This window comes from Mirounga angustirostris, unplaced genomic scaffold (assembly GCF_029215605.1).
Source record: "Mirounga angustirostris isolate CCGP_5_RB_7025 unplaced genomic scaffold, mMirAng1.0.hap1 SCAF_9, whole genome shotgun sequence".
NCBI classification, from domain to species: domain Eukaryota; kingdom Metazoa; phylum Chordata; class Mammalia; order Carnivora; family Phocidae; genus Mirounga; species Mirounga angustirostris.
The window spans coordinates 98,892,878-98,913,301 of record NW_026991717.1 but is presented as its reverse complement, the minus strand read 5'-3'; the positions used below and the strand labels follow the sequence as shown (position 1 = coordinate 98,913,301).

The 20,424-nt window shown below is 42.7% G+C and overlaps 1 long non-coding RNA gene across 3 annotated transcripts in view; it reads right to left on the bottom strand.

Moving 5' to 3' along the window:
• Positions 1-7,397: 7,397 nt before the first annotated feature.
• LOC123861601 (uncharacterized) overlaps positions 7,398-20,424 on the bottom strand; it is a 207,623-nt gene continuing 194,596 nt past the window's right edge. For 2 of the 3 annotated variants that reach the window (XR_008508124.2, XR_008508125.2), the window contains 2 exons: positions 8,026-8,141; positions 7,398-7,534 (listed from right to left, as the gene is read on the bottom strand). This is a non-coding gene — a long non-coding RNA (uncharacterized LOC123861601). Of the gene's footprint in view, positions 7,535-8,025; positions 8,149-20,424 lie in introns of all 3 variants that reach the window. The other variant, XR_008508127.2, reaches the window with a different exon arrangement.

Sequence of the window (20,424 nt, the reverse complement as noted above, 5' to 3'; positions counted from 1 at the left end):
CTCATGTCCTTTAAAAAAAAAAAAAAAAAGATTTTATTTTTAAGTAATCTCAACACCCAATGTGGGGCTTGAACTCACAAGCCTGAAACTAAGAGTCACATGCTCCACTGTCTGAGCCAGCCAGGGGCCCCCTTTTATGTCATTTAATACAGTTTAAAATTTTCCCTCATAGAGCTCAAGTATATTCTTTATTTCCTAGAGTCTCTTGTAGTTTTTGTTGCTAGTGTGAAAGATACCCGATTCTTCTATGACATATTTTCTGGTCGCTTATTGCTAGTGTAAACAAATGCTATTGATTTTTTTTTTAAGGTTTTATTTATTTATTCATGAGAGTCAGAGAGAGAGAGAGAGGCAGAGGCAGAGGGAGAAGCAGGCTCCCCGCTGAGCAGGGAGCCTGATGCGGGACTCGATCCCAGGACCCTGGGATCATGACCTGAGCCGAAGGCAGACGCTTCACCATCTGAGCCACCCAGGCGCCCCTGATTTTTATCTCATCAATTATTTATACCTCACTGGGAACCAGTTGCATAAATTCTTCCCTGGGAGGAGATTTTCATAGGTAGAAAGGGGAAGAAGAAAAAGAACATGAAGCAACGTATGAGGACAGGAGACTCTCCAAGAAGCCCAAAGGCCAGAGAAGAGAGCTGCCCCGTGCTTTGGAAACCAATTTTATCACTTCATCTTTTCCCTTGAAGCTTCAGGGAACTATCCTAATTCTCGCATTCAGGCCAGCCTCTTCAGAAATGTGCCGTTCTTTCCTCCGTGACTGGCTCCCACATCAGAGCCTACTGGAGCCCGGTCAGCCCTCACCCCCGTCTCCACACCCTTGCTAGCAGGCAGTCTCCTGGGACAGCAGCCTCCCCACATTCCACCCTCCTCCCCAAACATCTGTCCCATCCGGTCCATCCTTCAATCCTTTATCATGTCACTCCTCTACTCAAAACTCTGCGATCTGGATCCTCCCGCCTTCGGGTTAGCAGCCGAGTCATTACTGCTGTTCACAGGACCCTCCGTGAGCTGGTCTCCCGTTTACTCTCTGGCCTCGTCACCTACTGTGCCCACGCTCCTACTCACTTTGTTTCACCACCTTAGGCCCCTTGCTATCTCTCCAACTTGGCAAGCACGCTGCAGCCTCGGGGCCCAAATAATTACACATTGCTTCATTAAATACACTCGGCAGCTTAAAATAACAAAGCTTTATTATTTCTCGTGGTTTCTGAGGGTAGGAAGCTGGGAGCGGGTCAGCTGGGTGGTTCTGATCACCGTCTGGGAGGAGGGAAGCTTGTGGCTGTGGCTGCAGTCCTATCTGAAGACTCAACTAGGGGAGAATCCCCTTCTCAGCTCACTCACAGGCGTGTCGGCAGGCCCCGGGTCCTCATGGATTTTTGGACCGAGGACCTTAATTCCTTCCTGGATGCTGGCCAGACAGACACTGGCCAGTTCCTCAGCTCCTTGCCACACAGGCCTCTCTATGGAACACAAAGCGGCTCTCTCCGGGCAGATGGCTTCCCCTAGGGAGAGTGATACGGGAGAAAATGGGCACCCAGAATAGAAGCTGCAATCTCTTTAAAACCTAATTGCAGAAGTAACATGCCATCAGTTCTTCCATATTCTATTTATGTCAAATTTAGCCCACACCCAAGGGCACGGGAGATAAGTTCCACCTCTTGAAGAGTATCAAGCATTCATGGATGTTTTTTTCTTTTTTTAGAAGATTTTATTTGTCAGAGAGAGAGAGAGAGCAAGCACAAGCAGAGGGACTGGCAGGCAAAGGGAGAAGCAGAGGGAGAAGCAGACTCCTGGCTGAGCAAGAAGCCCGCCGATGCAGGACCCTGGGACCATGACCTGATCTGAAGGCAGACGCTTAACCGACTCAGCCACCCAGGTGCCCGTCATGGACAAATTTTTTATAACAATCACAAGACCTTTGCACTTGTTCTCTCTGCCGGGGATCACTGCACAGCTGACTCCTTCTCTCATTCAGGTCTCTGCTCATCAGAGAGGCTTCTTGTGATCTTCCTATCTGAAATAGCATCATTCTTCATCCCTTTGTTTTTTTTCTCTAGCCCTTGTCATCTGACATATTAGATTTTATTTGTTTATAATTTGTCTTCCCACTAGAATATTAGCTTGGTAAAGGTAGAAACTTTGTTTTACTTAAAATTAAATCCCCAATGCCCTAGAATTATGAATGACATATAGCAAGCACTCAACAAATACTTGTAGGGGAAGAGGAGAAAGAGAGGGAAGAGAAACCCAGAATATGGGTCCACATCTTTAGTGTCTTCCAGGTGGAGATCTGGTTCATGTCTAGAGCATATTTCATCTGACCTAGCCTCTTGGATAGCTGGAGGAATCCCAGGTGCCAGATGGTAGGCCAGGGAGGAACCTGTATCTTTTCCACACATGAGGATTTGTAGTGGATTGAACTGTGTCCCCAAAAAAGATGGGTTCAAGTCCTAATCTCCAGTACCTATGAATGTGAACTTATTTGGAAATAAGGTCCTTACAGATGCTATTAAAAAGGATCATCTTGGGGCACCTGGGTGGCTCAGTCGGTTGGGCATCTGACTCTTGATTTCCACTCAGGTCACAATCTCAGGGTTGTGAGATCAAGCCCCGGGTCAGGCTCTATGCTGGGCATGGAACCTGCTTGGGATTCTCTCTGTCCCTCTCCCTTCGCCCTTCTCCCCTCCTTCTCTTAAAAAAAAGGATCACCCCCATGACTTACATAAAAATTAATGACTCAGATAATTTTTCATAATCCTACATGCCAAATAAAAGCCCTTTCAAATCATATTGTTAACTGCATATGTAATATTTTATTTTTTTATTTTATTTTTTTTAAAGATTTTATTTATTTATTTGACAGAGACACAGGGAGAGAGGGAACACAAGCAGAGAGAGTGGGAGAGGGAGAAGCAGGCTTCCCACAGAGCAGGGAGCCCGATGCGGGGCTCGATCCCAGGACCCTGGGATCATGACCTGAGCCGAAGGCAGACGCCCAACGACTGAGCCACCCAGGCACCCCCCTCCGCCCACCCCGCATATGTAATATTTTAAAAAATAACTTTTTAAAACATTTTATTTATTTGAGAGAGAGAAAGCACGAGAAGGGGGAGGGTCAGAGGGAGAAGCAGACTCTCCAGACTTGATCCTGGGACTCTGGGATCATGACCTGAGCCAAAGGCAGACACTTAACTGACTGAGCCACTCAGGATCCCCAACAACTTTCTTATATATGCTTCGAATTTTGTCTAAACTCAGGATATACAGGAAACAGTATCACTTGATGTCTCTGGTGAAGGGCACAAGGATGGGGGAACAAAGGTAGGGGGGAGATATTTTTAAGTATATATTTGACGTTTTATCTTGTGTCATTGTTTTCTTGAACATACACACACATGCACTTAAAAAAAAAAAATAGCATGGCATTCCTATTGCTTCTGGAAACTAGTTTCCACAGAGTTAAAAGTACCTTTTAGCCAACAATTACTTAATCAAAGTCAAACATCTATGAAACTATTAATTTGTTTATAACAGTGAGGGAAGCAGAATAGAGGGTTGGAAGGGGGGGAATTGGTTAATTGTTCGTCAAAGGATACATAGTTTCAGTTTTGCAAGATGAGTAAGTCCCAGAGTATACAGTATAATGCAGATAGTTGATAATACTATACTGTATATTTTGAAACTTGTTAAGAGGTAGATCTTAAATGTTCTTATCACAAAAAAAGAAAAAGAAAAAGAGGGAGGGAGGGAGGGAGGAAACTTTTAGAGGTGATGGTTAAGTTTATCCCATTGTTTATTATAGTGACATTTTCATGGGTGTATGCTTACCTTCAAATTCATCAAGATGTATACATTATGCACAGCTTTTTGTATTTGTCAATCATACTTCAATTAAACATATTTTAAGAAAAGAACAGCAGGATTACTAATAACAGTTTGGCAAACAGTTGTGAGATTTTGGTGCTTGAAATCTGTTTGCAAATCAAATTTGTCTTCCTCTACCTGTTTAATCTTTTTTATAACTTCGGATTGTTAGGGTATGTTTGCATCTTCTAAAGTAAGTAAATAAATCTTTTTTTTTAAACAGTGACCCCCGAACACTGGCCATTTTTTGGTTATTTTTTCTTTCCAGGTAGAAAGGTAAGAGAAGCATATGTGTGAATGTTAAGCTTAAGGACAATGATTAATATGTCCACAATAAGAAAGTATATTTGGGTGGGGAGCAAAAAAAAAAGTATTTTCAGAGGCCCAAAAGAAAACTATACTCACTGATACTCATTTATTCTTTCATTCCAATGTATTGCCTACACGTGCCTCATGATGCGTTAGAGGCTGAAGATAAAATCAACACGGTAGTTAATCTGCTCTCAAGATGGTGACAGACTTGTGGGCGCCTGGGTGGCTCAGTCGTTAAGCGTCTGCCTTCGGCTCAGGTCATGATCCTGGGGTCCTGGGATCGAGTCCCACATCGGGCTCCCTGCTCGGCAGGAAGCCTGGCTCTCCCTCTCCCACTCCCCCTGCTTGTGTTCCTGCTCTAGCTATCTCTCTCTCTGTCAAATAAATAAATAAAATCTTAAAAAAAAAAAAAAAAAAGAGAGAGAAAAAAAAAAAGATGGTGACAGACTTGTAACTGAGGATATATAATTCACTGTGATGGACACAAAAAATAGCACACAGTAGCCCACAAGAAAGGAGTGAATTGCCATGCAGGGGAACATCCAGGAGCTTCAAGAAGACAGGTTAAAAGTCCTATAGATGACTGGGGGGAGGAGCAAGATGGAGGAGGAGTAGGAAACCTAAATTTCATCTGGTCCCAGGAATTCAGCTGGATAGGGATCAAACCATTCTGAACACCTACGAACTCAACAGGAGATCGAAGAAAGGAATAGCAACAACTCTCTGAACAGAAAAGCGACCACTTTCTGGAAGGTAGGACGTGCAGAGAAGTGAATCCAAGGCGATATTCGGGAAGATAGACTGTGGGGGAGGGGGCCTCTGTCGGCCGCTTCTGGCAAGTGATAGAGCCGTGGAGCGCAAAATCGGAACTTTTAGAAGTCGGCTCTGCTGAAGGACATTGCTCCAGTGGCTAAGCGGGGGATGGAAGCCTCGCTGGGACAGTGTGGTCTCAGGACCCTCAGGGTCACAGAAAGACCGGGGGTGCCTGAGTGCGGCAGAGCTCCCAGGTATCAGAGTGGGAAAGATCAAAATCCTAGAGGAGAACACAGGCAACAACCTCTTCAACCTCAGCCATAGCAACGTCTTCTAGAAACATTGCCAAAGGCAAGGGAAGCAAGGGCAAAAATGAACTATTGGGGCTTCATCAAGATAAAAAGCTTTTGCAAAGCAAAGGAAACAGTCAACAAAACCAAAAGACAACCGACAGAATGGGAGAAGATATTTGCAAATGACATATCAGATAAAGGGCTAGTATCCAAAATCTATAAAGAACTTATCAAACTCAACACCCAAAGAACAACTAATCCAATCAAGAAATGGGCAGAAGACATGAACAGACATTTCTGCAAAGACATCCAAATGGCCAACAGACACATGAAAAAGTGTTCAATATCGCTTGGCATCAGGGAAATCCAAATCAAAACCTCAGTGAGATACCACCTCACACCAGGCAGAATGGCTAAAATCAACAAGTCAGGAAACGACAGATGTGGGCGAGGATGCGGAGAAAGGGGAACCCTCCTACACTATTGGTGGGAATGCAAGCTGGTGCAGCTACCCTGGAAAACAGTATGGAGGTTCCTCAAAAAGTTGAAAATAGAGCTACCCTACGATCCAGGAATTGCACTACTGGGTATTTACCCCAAAGATACAAATGTAGTGATCCAAAGGGGTATGTGCACCCCAATGTTTATGGCAGCAATGTCCACAATAGCCAAACTATGGAAAGAGCCTAGATGTCCATCAACAGGTGAATGGATAAAGAAGATGTGGTATATATATACAATGGAATATTATGCAGCCATCAAAAAACCCCACAAAATCTTGCCATTTGCAACAACGCGGATGGAACTAGAGGGTATTATGCTAAGCGAAATAAGTGAATCAGAGAAAGACAAGTATATGATCTCACTGATATGAGGAATTCTCAATCTCAGGAAACAAACTGAGGGTTGCTGGAGTGGTGGGGGGTGGGAGGGATGGGGCGGCTGGGTGATACACACTGGGGAGGGTATGTGCTATGGTAAGCGCTGTGAATTGTGTAAGACTGATGAATCACAGACCTGTACCTCTGAAATAAATAATACATTATATCTTAAAAAAAGAAGAAGAAGAAGATAGTAGGAAGGGAAAAATGAAGGGGGGGAATTGGAGGGAGAGACAAACCACGAGAGACTATGGACTCTGAGAAACAAACTGAGGGTTCTAGAGGGGGGGGGTGGGGGGATGGGTTAGCCTGGTATTGGGTATTAAAGAGGGCACGTACTGAATGGAGCACTGGGTGTTACATGCAAACAATGAATCATGGAATACTACATCAAAAACTAATGATATAATGAATGGTGACTAACATAACATAATAAAATTTTTAAAAAAAGTCCTATAGATGATCAATTTTGTTAAGGGATCCATGATGGACTATATTACAATAGCATGACTATAATACCAGGCCATCTAAACAGAATTGTTCTTCCCTCTTACACGATCAAGTTCTGTGATTCTTGGCAGTGTATATACCTGATGTGCTCTTAGCAACTTTCAAAAACCTGATTGGGCTCATTTACCTATGTTGAAGGAGGATGACCCCATCAAAAAAGAGGTATAATTTGGAAGCAGAGAGGTTTTCCTGTGAGGAAAGTAAAACAAAGGAGGTATAAATTCTGAAATTAAAACGTGACATTCTTGGGGAGCCTGGGTGGCTCAGTCAGTTAAGCATCTGCTTTCGACTGGAGTCATGATCTCAGGGCCCTGGGATCAAGCCCCACATTGGGCTCCCTGCTCAACAGGGAGTTTGCTTCTCCCTCTCCCTCTGCCACTGCCCCCTGCTTGTGCTCTCTCTCTCTATCAAATAAATAAGTAAAATCCTTTTTAAAAAAATGTAACATTCTTGGCTAATTCAGGTCTTCAGTGATTTAGTTCATGCACTGCGCTACCCTTTGCAAAATTTCACTGTTAAGAGCTGGACATATAGTTCATAAATCTATGTACAGTAGTATGGTTCTATCAAGAGGTTAGCCTATTAGTACAAACCAATTTTTGCTAAAGGACATTATTTCTGTACTATGGCAGAGATGCGAGCTGCTTCTTACCTCTCTCTTCTTAGCTCTCCTCTTCTCGGGCACATGGCTGTCCACCTGTCCCAGCCCTCCTTGTGGATAGGAGCAGCCATGTGACTGAGCCTGGGCCATCAAAACCTCGCAGGCTTGACCCATCTTGCCCTTTGCCCCTTGCAGCTGGCTGGAACGCAGATGACCACCAGGGCAAGCTTGGAAGCCACCAGTTAAAGACAGCTGAGCCTCTGTCAGCTCCAGTGCACCCCACTGACTGGTGGGGATGACCTAGCACTGTTCTGTGAACAAGAAATAAGCGATAAGGTATTTGAGCCCTTATATGTTTTTAGAGCAATTAGCCTTTTTTAACTCATAGCAAAATTCTTCTCTTTTACTTTTTTGGGGAGGGAGGAGACACACCAAAAAAGGACAAGTGGAGGGAAATCTAATTATAATGTTTGTGCTGGGCCTCTGTCGTTTGCCCCTTTAGACTCAGGCTCTATCCTTCTGTATCCTGCTTTTAGCCCCTGAAGACTGACCTACACTGTGGGCCTCTCAGGCCTCTGAGTGTGTGGTGATGAGAGGGAGGGAGGAGGGGGAGGTCAGGGCATTTCTTGCGCTGGCTCACTCCCTGTGAGGTCCTAATGGGAGTCCACAGCTCCTCTCAATCTGGCCGGTTTACAGGAGGGTCTCACTCCTTCCGGATTCAAATAGCGGTTCCCCGCCCTTGTGCGTGTGGCTTTGTCTCAGCTTGGCTGCCATAACAAAATACCACACACTGGGTGCTTACACAGCAGAAGTCTCTTTCTCACGGTGCTAGAGGCTAGGAAGTCCGAGATTGGGGTGCCAGCATGGTCAGGTTCCGGTGACAGCCCTCCTCCTGGCTTGCAGATGGCTGCCTTCCTGCTGTGTCCTCAGAGAGAGGGAAAGAGAAAAAGAGAGAGGGAGAGAGAGAGAGAATGAGGGAGAGGATGTTCTTTGGTTCCTTCTCATAAGCGTACTGATCTCATCATGGCAAACCCTGCGTGACCTTATCTAAACCCAATTACCTCCCACGTCCTAATACCATCACATTAGGGGTTAGAGTTTCAATACCCAAATTTGGGGGGTGAGATACAGACATTCAGTCTATCACAGACTTAGGCACGTGTTGTCAGCCAGACTGCTATGAGACCCACGTTACTCCAGCATTTTTTGCAATGACTCCAGGCCCACACCTTGGCGTTGTCCATCTGTAAATAAACCCTCTTAGGATCATCCCACTTTGAGTGGGCCATCTGTTTGCTGTTAATACTCTGATTGAGACAATCTTGCTTCGCCTTCACTCTCAAAACTAATAGTAACAAATATTGTACATATTGCCTGAAACGAGTAAGCAGTTTTATATTTTAGGGCAATCAATGACAATCCCAAGCAATAATTCCCATGCAAATTACTACATCTCTTCAGTGGTACTTTGAACTTCCTGGCATCTCCAGATTCACCTCAGGCCACAAACCCAAACCTAAAAAGGAAGTCTCCTTAACCTTAAGGTCAAAATTTGAATCCTTAGCCTGACATTCAAGGGCTTTCATAATCTGGTCTCTCTCTCTCTCCTCTCCAGCATTATCATCACCATTTCCTCCCCCAACCTCCTTCCCCACCCTACAAGATGGGAGAAACGTGACTCTGACCCTGCACATCACAAGCCTTCTCTCTGGATCACCTCCCATCTTCCTCCTCATTTAACTCCTGGTAGTCTTCACCTCTGTCTTGCCGGGGCATCTACACCCAAGCCCCACCCGCATCCATCACGCACATACACACCTTCCCGGGCTGGAGTGGGCACTCCTCCATGCTCCCATCACATTGTGCCTACCTACCTACATCACACCACTTTACTACCTGCCCACTGACTGCTGGATTGCAATTCTCTTAAGGACCGGAATTCGAATTCACTATTCTTAAAGTCTTCATCCCCACAATAGGTCCTTAACATATATGTTTGCTGAATGCATAAGCCTCCAATAGTTTTAGGCTTTTGTTAAAAACTTGCATGTGCACTGAAATTCCTGTAGGGGACCTGGATAGAGCTGGAATGAGGATTTGGGCACGCCCCTCTTCTGTTCCCATCACTCCTCTACAAGAGCTGGAGACTTGGAAAAAGAACCTTGTTTCCCTTCCAGATTCTCTACATCCCCACTTCCCCATGGAATGAAGAGATAATTGCATCACCCCTGACTTTCACATGTTCAACTCATCACAAATTCCCAATATATAGGACCTGAAGTACTGAAGTTTTGCTGTTAAACATTGAATTTTTTTTTATTTAATTTTCTGAATAGGTAATACATTGTCATGAGTCAAAACCAAAATGCATAAAAATTTATACAGTGAAATGTCTCCCTCCACCATAACCCACGCCTCCATTAACCCAGTTTATACTCTCCATATATGTCCCTCTTAACATATACTTGGTTCCAGAGTTGTTTAGTGCACCTGCAAGCAAATTGCAAATATACATTCTTATATTCTACCCTTCTTTACCAAAGCATGACATAGTTTTTTGAACTGTTTTGTTTTGTTTTTTTACTTACCATGTTTTGGAAACTTTTCTTCACCTGTTCAGTCCTTGCCCCCTCACTCTTTTGTACAGCTGCATAGTATTCTAGCATGTGGGTGTATCATAGTATCTTTAGCCAAACCTTCATTGATAGACTTTTGAGTTGCTTCTAAGTTTTTTTGCGAACAGTGCTTAAAATGATGTACATTTAATCTTGATATGATGCCATATGATTCAACGTATAATTCTTCTAACGTTTTTACTTTATACCTTGCTTCAAAAAACACTTCATTTGTGGGCCAGCTAATATATGACATTTGCTAAAGGATAAATTAAGGTTAGACCATAGATCAATGACCTGAAAAAGTTATTTAACTTTATGAGTTCACTCCTGGGCATTTATCCATAAGAATGTTGGACGATTTAGCAGAGTATGAGTTCATTTCAATAGAGCAAGCAGTGTATGTGTAAGCTTTGCAGGTGTTGCCAAGGTCATTTGCACAAAGCCACATTCAGGGCTCCCCGTGGGGAAAAGCTCCATCATTTTGGTACTTTTGATGATCAGTAATACTTTAATATTATTTGTTATGCTAATACATTGTATTCAGCAGACGTTTACAAAACAGGGAAGGATTCAGCCTCCAGAGTAGCAAAGGCCTCTGGAAGAAGGCATAATGCATCCGTATAAAGACTCTGCTCATTCCAGAGGCTAAGAGGTTCAGTTGGGGTCTTTCTGACTGCTCCCACATACAGAACAGAATTCTGTGTGGGATTCTCCTGCACATACCTGCTGCTATAGAGGCTGGTGTTCCATCTGGCCAAAGGGAGATTGCCTCCAGCTGCCCTTCTTACTTGCTGGTTGTCGGGGTTGCCTAGTGAGGAGAGCCCTCAGACATGGCAGGTGCTGCATCTGCTGGAGGGCGGTGATGGTTTGGGAAGGGCCAACTGACTACTACTAGAATCTACCAAAAGCTTGTAAAAGCTGATTTCCTCAAGGGGGTGGGGGCACTATGGGTGGGGTCTTATGAAGCTGCTCAGCCTAAATAATGTCTGGGCTTAAGACCAAACCTGTAGGGCACCTGGGTGGCTCAGATGGTTAAGCGTCTGCCTTCGGCTTAGGTCATGATCCCAGCATCCTGGGATTGTGTCCCACATCGGGCTCCCTGCTCCTTGGGAGCCTGCTTCTCCCTCTGCCTCTGTCTCTCTCTCATGAATAAATAAAATCTTTAAAAAAAAAAAAAAAAGACCAAACCTGTAAGACCAGATGCACCTCCCTTCAGGAAGGATGGGCCTCGAGGCCCTCTGAGGCAGAACCAACTGAGGACACTCCACGAAGCCACACCAACCTCCGCCAGACCTTGTTTGTGGGGCTTAGAGATCTAAACTCACTTAGAGGAGCAAAATACTCTATATCCTTTATCTCTTTACATGTATATTTTATACTTTCCAGTTTGAAGATCTTCTGATTTAAGAAAATAAACCCGAAGAAAAAGACAGAGATAAAATTAGAGGCCTAAGTTAGAGGGAACTATTGCTGAAGAATATAGGCTTACAGCCTTGTTCTGGATAGTTTTCACAAACATTGGCTTTATTTTGAACTTTAGCCTTCATAACCCTTTCTGGGTTTCTGGTAATGGTATCATATCAATTTTGCAGATTTCTGGAACTCTCTCCAACTCACTCCATCTCTTTCCAGCTGCCCAGTCCTCTGCTTGGAAACCCCAATGCAAATGAACTACTCTGTTACATTTCTGATATGTATTAGGTCCAATTTTTAAATGATATTGCTATTTCCATGTGTGTTTGTTTATTTCCTGCCACAAGTTTCCAATGAGCAGTTACCAGGCAGGCCCAGTTCCAGTCACTTGGATGCATTAGTGAGCAAAACTAGTAAAAGTGTGTCTCCACAATGAAGGATGGAATGGTAGATGAAGAATTTGTGTGATCAATAGTTGAACATGGGTCAGTTTAATACATTTATTTCCAGTGCTTCTTAGGTTTGAATATGGTCCTGAGAGAAAGATGAGCCCTTCTGTGGACTGTTTTCCCCTTTCTTCTTTCTTCTTCAATTTTCTCAGACATTTCCTTGACCTTCCCCCAACACACACACACGCACATACACACACACACATTCTTGTTTTATCCTATATTTAATCTAACTACAGTAATAACTCTTCATATCTTGTTTCACAGTTTTCTTGCATAGTTTGAATTTTTTACTTTTGTTTGGGAAAGTTATATCTACTACAGAGTAAGGCCCAGGTGGGCAGAAATCACAACACACACACACACACATACACACCTGTCTTTGTGAACCTCCTGACTGAAACCACATTCAATTTGGTGCTTAGTTAAAAATTTGTATTATGACAATATCTGTATGTTTCAGTTATCTATTGCTGTGTAACAAACAAACCCAAAATTTGCTTAAAACAACAGCCATTTTATTTGGTCATGATTCTGTGGCTCAGGAATTTGGGCTGGGCTTAGCTGAGTGGTCTTTCTGTTCCATATGACAGTGCCTGGGCTCACTCATATGGCTGCATTCAGCTAGGAGTTGGACCAGGGCCAGGCTGTTTGAGGTGTAGTCAGGCGTCTCTCCACCAGACTCTGTCCAGCAATGATGGGACTTCTTGCATGGCAGCTGGCTTCCAAGATGGAGACACAGACTTGGAAATTATGCATCACTTCTGTCACATTTTATTGGTCGAAACAGTCCCAGAACCAGCACAGGTTAAAGAGGAGAGGAAACAGGGGCACCTGGGTGGCTCAGTTGGTTGAACATCCAACTCTTGATGTCAGCTCAGGTCATGATCTCAAGGTTGTGAGATCAAGCCTGCATGGGTCTCTGAGCTCAGCAGGGAGTCTGCTTGAGATTTCCTCCCTCTTCTTCTGCCCCTCCCAGCTCATGCTCTCTATCTCTAAAATAATGAATAAATAAAATCTTTACCCCAAAAAAGAGGAGAGGAAACATACTCCACCTCCCCCAATTACGAGGGCAGTGGTAAGTTCACAATGCAAAAGAGCATGTAGGATGGGAGATGCCACTGCAGTAGCCTTGGAAACATGAGCTACCACACTCTATAGACCTGTTCTGTGTTAGCTGGTAATCCACTATAAATCCCAGTTCTGGGCAGTAGTAATGAATCTAATCTTAGTTTACTTTCTCCTTGTATGTCTGTCTGCTTTTTATTAATCAGCACTTTAGCTTGAATGGATGTTTTGAATTATAATCCTGAGTTCCATGTGTATCAGTCAGTATGTTCGTTTCCAAGGCACAGGAAGCAATTCTGGCTCACTTAAGCAGAAAGGGAATTTTCATTGGCTTATCACATTGTTTATAGAAGATAGGAAGGTTGGAGATAGACCTAGAACATAGAACAAAACCTAAGGAAGGCTGGTGGGAAGGCGTATCCACAGTGGTACCACAAGGACACTCTGCTCAGGGCTCTAGTGCTAACATTGTACACGCTAGGCTGTGGGGCCTGGGCCTGAGATTTTCATTCTTTCCTTTATGGTTCCAAGTCCTGCATAGGAACAACCAGTTGTCCAAGTCTCCTTGCTCCATCCTTGACCAGGAAATGAAGAGAGGGCCCCTTCCACTTTAAAGGTTGGGGCTAAGAGTATTCTGCCTCCTACCTAGACTTATATGATGGAGTGTTCCCCACAAATACAAAGAGCTACCCAGTACTGAACATCCAGTCATTGCTAAAAGTATTAAATTGTCCTGATCTGGCCCCTGCTACCTCTCTGACCTCAACTCCTATTCATTCCACTGTAGCCTCAATGTAAAACAATAACTAAGTATGCTTCTGCCTCACGGCCTTGGTGTATGCAGTTTTCACATGTGAAATTCTTGTCCCCGGGGCGCCTGAGTGGCTCAGTCGTTAAGCGTCTGCCTTCGGCTCAGGTTGTGATCCCAGGGTCCTGGGATCGAGCCCCGCATCGGGCTCCCTGCTCCGTGGGGAGTCTGCTTCTCCCTCTCCCACTCCCTCTGCTTGTGTTCCCTCTTTCGCTGTATCTCTTTCTGTCAAATAAATAAATAAAATCTTAAAAAAAAAAGAAATTCTTGTCCCCAAATACCTGCATGACTCTCTCACACACCTTATTTAAGTCTTCCAATAGCCATTTTATCTAAAATTGTAACTCTTCACCCCATACTTTCTGTTCTATGGGGCAAGGATTTTAACCTGTTTTGTTCAGTGTTGCATCCCCAGCATCTAGAACAGTGCCTGGAAAATAGTAAGTGTTCAATAAACACATCTTCAGTAAATGAATGTAGAGCCCTTTGCAGCCCCTTTGAAACACATTTGTTATACGGTTGACAATGATTCTTCTTAGAGTTTAATCCTTCTACCAATATATCTGCCTGCAATATGGTTTCCTCATTTTAAATTATTGTGCAAGACAAATGAAATTTTCTGATAGGTTAAAAAATTGTTTAATTTATTGTTCCCTTTCCTTCAACCAGGCTTATCCCTCTGCCTAGAAGGAAATTAGGTGAGTCAGACAGGATCATTTATTGTAAAACCATACCTTATGCTTTATTCTCTTCTCAGCATTTCTAAATTGATATTTTGCTGATTTATTGTATTACTTTTCAGGGTATTGCTGTGAGCTTAATACTTTTCAAGGTCCTCCCTTTTATCCTTCATTCAGAAAGACATGAAGTTGGACTTTTTCCAGTTTTCAGGAATGTATTAGTCCTTGGGAGCTGCCACGAGCAAAGCAGAACAACAGTGACCTTGACTGATCCATGATCTATCCCAGAAGGCAAAACATCTGGCCCCGTAGATTTGAACACATTGATAGTGTTCAGGTAGTCACGAGTGAGGCAAAAAAGTTTACAGAGAACTTACTGAATGCAAAGTTTGTCCTGGATTTTCCCTTTCTGTGGTTTGGTGACCTACCTCCTCATCAGCGAATGTGACATCAATGGAGGATTTAATCAAGCTCTGCCATTTGCACAACTTGGGCAAAGAGGAAGCAGGAGGGAGGGGATCCAGCAAGCTTTAACAGGTGCCTCAAGCCATTTCACATTTGTGTTCCTGCCAGTTTCTGTGGCCTGTTTCAGATGATAATGTATTTCCCTGTTTATATGATAACTGGTAAAGATGATCTCTCACTTGCTCCTTCACCCAACCATCCACTCATTCATGGACAACTTACTTCCTAAGCCCCTACTCTGTACCAGGCATTGTGGTTACAACAGTGAACAAAACGAAGTTCCAGCTTTCAGGAAGCGTATGACTAATTGTACCACCTAGTTTTTATAATTCTTGCTTTAATGACCACAAATATATACAGAAGAGAATGTTGATGGCTGACAATTTTACTATCCCCTAAAAAAAGCAAAAAGCCTTGGGTCAAAAAATGGGCAAAAGGGAGGGTTCAAGCCCAGTTCTTATTCATATTCCTAGCAAGCATCATCCTGACATATTGAGAAGAGGTGAATGATGACATTCCACCTGCCCACTCACCCCAGGCCTCTGTCACACCATAACACTGCCTCCTTGTTACATGTCTTCACCTAATGATATCACTCTGCTGTCCTGGGATATATGCAGTGGGCAGGTGCTCAAGGGCTATAAGTATTATAGCATTTGGGGCAACATTACCCCAGAAAATTCAAACTTTTTCATGTAAAACAGAAAATATTTGTAAACCATTTTCTCTCAACATTCCCATCCTGTTAATTTGGTGTAGCCCATTGGGTTTCCAGCTTTGGAGCTTGCCTGTTTTCCATCCATTATTTGCTCCAGAGATGCCCTGCCTATGAGCCTCAGGCTTTCACCCCAGGATATTTTGACAGAGTTGGTGTTCAGTGAATATTGAGCACCTAGAATGTGAGAGACAAGGTATTTTCCAGCATAGGTAGTGAGCAAAAATTAAAGCAACCTTTGAGAATCTGGATAAAAGGGGATAAAAATCAAGATAATTCATGCATAGCCATTTGTTGTAGATCATCAGTTCTGCACTGAATTGAAGATCTACACAAACATTTCAATGTTTGAAGTGTCCAAACATTCTCTTTGGACTCTTTCCTTGACTCCACATTCTCCTGCTTTTCTTCCCAACTCTATGGCTGCTTCTCAGTCTGTTTTGTGGGTTCCTACCCCCCATCTGACCTCTATTTGTTGGAGGTCATGGCTCAGTGTTGAGCAACCTCTTCTCCATCCAAGCTACACTTTCTCCATAGGTGATCTCACCACACACTGTCTTTAATTGCTACATATAATTTTAATTCAATTACTTTATATATGTATTAATTTAATTACTACATATATAGGAGGAAAGGCAGGAGGGAGGGAAAGAGGGAGACAGGAAGAGTCCATTTAATTACTGTATATATATTACTTTAATTACTACATAGAGAAAGTGAGAGATGGATTGAGGAGAGAGAGGGAGAAGGAAGAGAGAAGGCATATCAATATAGCACATGATTGCATAGTTTCAGCCCTGCTCTCTCCTCTGAACTCCAAATCCATATATTCAATGCCTTCTTAACATCTCTCCTTGGATGTTTCAAAGGCACTACAGACTCAACATGTCGAAACTGTATTTATATTCTCTCTCTCAAAACCTGATCTTTCTTTGCTCCTGATATCTTTGAATGGTGCTTCCCATTCATTCACTTGGTTATGCAAGCTGAAAATCCACAAGTTACTTGGACACTTCCACCTCTCTCCTTGCCCACATCCAATCCAGCACCAAGTTTTGACAAGTTTGCCTCCTAAATGTCATTCAAATCTGTCCTCTTCTTTTCTATTCCCATCACTTCAATCCCTGCAGAGAGCAAAAGTCCTCTGGATTTGACTCCTGCTGACCAACCCACATCCCTTTTTGACTCCTACAATCCATTTTCCACAAAGCAGCCAAAGAGATCATTCAGAATGCAAGGTTCTCAGATGGCTCCCAAATGATTCCACTGCTCTGAGGATACATGTGTCCCTGCTGACTTAAATCAGCCCTCATTTGATCTATATGATCTATATTCCCCCTCATTCTCTCCAGCCAGCTCCCCGGCCTTCTTTCCAGTTTTCTTCTCTGTATGTCTCCCCTACCATAGGGCTTTTGTCCTTCAACCTGGGAATCTTGACCATATCTTCTTGGAGTTTACTCTGATTCATGCTTCAGATTTTGACTGTCTCTTCCCCAGCACTTACCACAAAAATATTTGTTAAATGATATTGGGGCTTGAAGAGAGGTACTCATAAGTTAGATTTCTCTTTTCCCTGCTGGGTTGAGAGCCAGTTGAGAGAGAAGATATGGAGGGAACAATCCGATAGAGATCAAAATACCAGTTTTATGATCAATAGAGTGGTTGAAAAATGTGGTTTAGGTGTGCAGCAACATTAGTATGCCCAACATAAAACCCCAAATCAGGCAGCCTCACTCCCCTAGTCTTTGCTGTACACACATGCCCATGGACAAGCCCCTCACAGAATTCACCTCCTAGAGGAAGAATATGTATCCAAGAGAGGAGAGGAGAAAGAGGGCAGGCTATGCCCCACCACCACCCTCAAGAGCCTGTCCCAAATTTGCCATCCACATAAGCCACTCCACCTCCATGGGTCAGAATTAGGGGTGTGGGAAGAGGCCAAGTGTGCTGGGAAGATCCTTCCTCATAGAAATCAGAGGAGAAGACCAGAAGCAATATGGCCCTAACAGGTCAATAAGTGGTTGGACATATGACTGAATGAATGAGTGAACAAATATTGACTACACATCTAATAAGTGATAGGCACAGTGCTAAGTACTGGAGGTATATAAAGAAATAAAGATATCTAACATTTATTGAACATATACTGTATGCCTAGCTCTCTTTTAAGTGCTTTGTCTGTATTAGTTTATTTACTACTAAACGCATTAGTATTTAATTTAATCTATTTAATTTTATTTAATATAATTTATCTCATTTTAATACAACTTAACATACTTATTATGTTATGCTTTATAATTATAGAATATATATTAAATATAAAAATAATTTAATATGTACTAATATTTGCAATGTTTTAATACATTTAATCCCCATAGCAACTCTCGGAGGTAGAAACTTATTCCCCCTACCCTCATCTTTATGCACCACAGGATGAGGCCTGACCAGAGTGATAATGACCAGTGTGATGATGAATGCATACCTGCCTCAGCCACTTCTCTCTTCTTCTGCCTCTACCGGCCCACAGAAAGGATATATTCTCATTTGCTCTGCCTTGTGTGGTAAGCTTACAGTTTTGTGGACCTCATTTGCTTTCTTACTCAAAAAAATCCCAACAGATTAGGGGTGCCTGGCTGGCTCAGTCTGGAGAGCATGTGACTCTTGATTTCGGGGTCATGAGGTCAAGTTCCACATAGGATGCAGAGATTACTCAAATAAAACTTAAAAAATCCCAACAGATTAATCAAAATTTCAGATTATGCTCACATGGAATAAAAATCTCACTGAGCATTAGTTGAACATGATTCTGCAAGGTTAGGTAGGCCATTAATAAAAAATCAGCTCTGTCATCTGCATTATTTATATCTTGGTAAACAGCATTATATCTTGTTTCGATAATTATACTTTGAAAACAATGTAGTGAATGTGCTTAAGGTTCAAAGAAAAGTGACAAAGATGATCATCAAATCAACAGATAATAAATTACTGCAATGAAAGTTAAAATTAATTCAGGTTGTTAACTCATAGAAGAAAAGGCTAAGGAACTCTTTGATTACCTCTTATAAGCAAGTGAAGTACTTCAGTAAGTAGGATGGTCGCTATGTCCACAAGAAAAAATAAACAGATGAGTTTGGTTTTAGAAATTTTAATTTTTAAAACTACAGAAAATTGCAACCAATACAACAAAACCGTATTCCATCCACCCCAAACTAGGAACCGTTACCATTTTGTCTCCAGCCTTTAAAAAAAAGTCATAGAGTGCATGGTAGAAATTAGAACAATATCAAAGGGTTTATAATTTAAAAAGAATAAAAGTAAGCCTCCCACTCTCAGATGCCTGATCTCGCCCAGAGGCAATCCTACTACAGGTTTCTTATATTTCCTTACAAAGATGTTCTATGCATATATAAGCATATATGTAAGTGTATTCTTCCTTTTTTTTTTCCCACAAATGGAAGCTCATGATGTACAACATTCTGGCCTTGCTTTTTTCAATTATTATATCTTGGAGACTGTTGAAACAGGGGAGTTTAAATCTAACATGAGAAAGTACTTTTTAGCAGTCATGTGGATAAAATTCTGGAAAGAGTCACTAAAATTGACATTAGTTTCAGCTCTCTTAAGCCACCTCTGTCATCAAACAGGTTAAGGTTCTTAGGAAGCCGACTGAAATGGAGATTAGAATGCAGGAATTTTATTAGGTAGTGCTCTTGGGATCAATACCTATAGAAAGGAATAGAAAGAGAAAAATAAAAAGCAGAAATGGGCAGAGAGAAAGTTTGGGCTGCAATGCAGTCTGAACAACACGAACCCTTGGGGAGCTAAAGCTGGAAAGGCCCTTCTGAGTTATCCTGAGACAGGGAGTCCAGGCCTTCCTGCCTCCACATTAATCAATCATGGGGTGCAGATGGCCCTGGGGAGGTGTGACCTTAGGCTACACAGTCTCTTCAACCAAGACAAATTCCAAAAAAGACCAACAGCTAAGAGCTATATGCCAGTGGCACTCTAAAACTATGGGGGAATAAGTTCTTCATTTTTGTAACTATCTAAGGACATGATTAGGGGGTATAAAAAACTCAGTGAGCCCCCATTAAGGTTTTCTCCCAACTTGTTGGACCTCATTCTGGGCAGGAAGAATTTTCCATCAACCCAAACACGTCTTCAAAAGGATAGTGGGGAGATTTGAGAAGCTATGCTCTCTGCACATCACTTAAAGAAAAAGTATCCAAAACTTACAAATGAAACAGAAAGTACTGTGTGCCCTTTCAATATTATACCAGAGCATTATCTAACAAGACTACCTAAAAAGTCTGATTCTCTAGGAAATATAATGTTCGATTTACTATTTACTATTGATTAGAGCCTAGACTCAAGGAAGTTAAATAGTGCCTTGTAGGAAACTGATAGTGATTTTTGCCCAGTCAATAAGATAACCTCAGGGCGCCCGGGTGGTTTAGTTGGTTAAACGCCAGACTCTTGATTTTGGCTCAGGTCATGATCTCAGGGCCGTGACATTGAGCCTTGCATGGCTCCACACTGAGCATGGAGCCTGCTTAAGATTCTCTCTCTTGGGGCACCTGGGTGGCTCAGTTGTTAAGAGTCTGCTTTCGGCTCAGGTCATGATCCCAGGGTCCTGGGATTGAGCCCCGCATCGGGCTCCCTGCTCAGTGGGAAGTCTGCTTCTCCCTCCCCCACTCCCCCTGCTTATGTTCCCTCTCTCACTGTGTCTCTCTCTGTCAAATAAATAAAATCTTTAAAAAAAAAAAAAAGATTCTCTCTCTCTTTCTCCCTCTGCCCCTCCCACCCTGCACCCATGTGCTCTCTTTCTTTCTCTCTCTCTAAAAATAAATAAAATAAAATAGAATAATAAAATAAAATAAAATAACATCAAAGGCCAAAGCACCTGTCAGGCTCTGTTGTTTTGTGCATCCATCATCCACTCTGACTGGACTAACCTTTTTCTGATTGCCCTGAGCCTTGGCTGT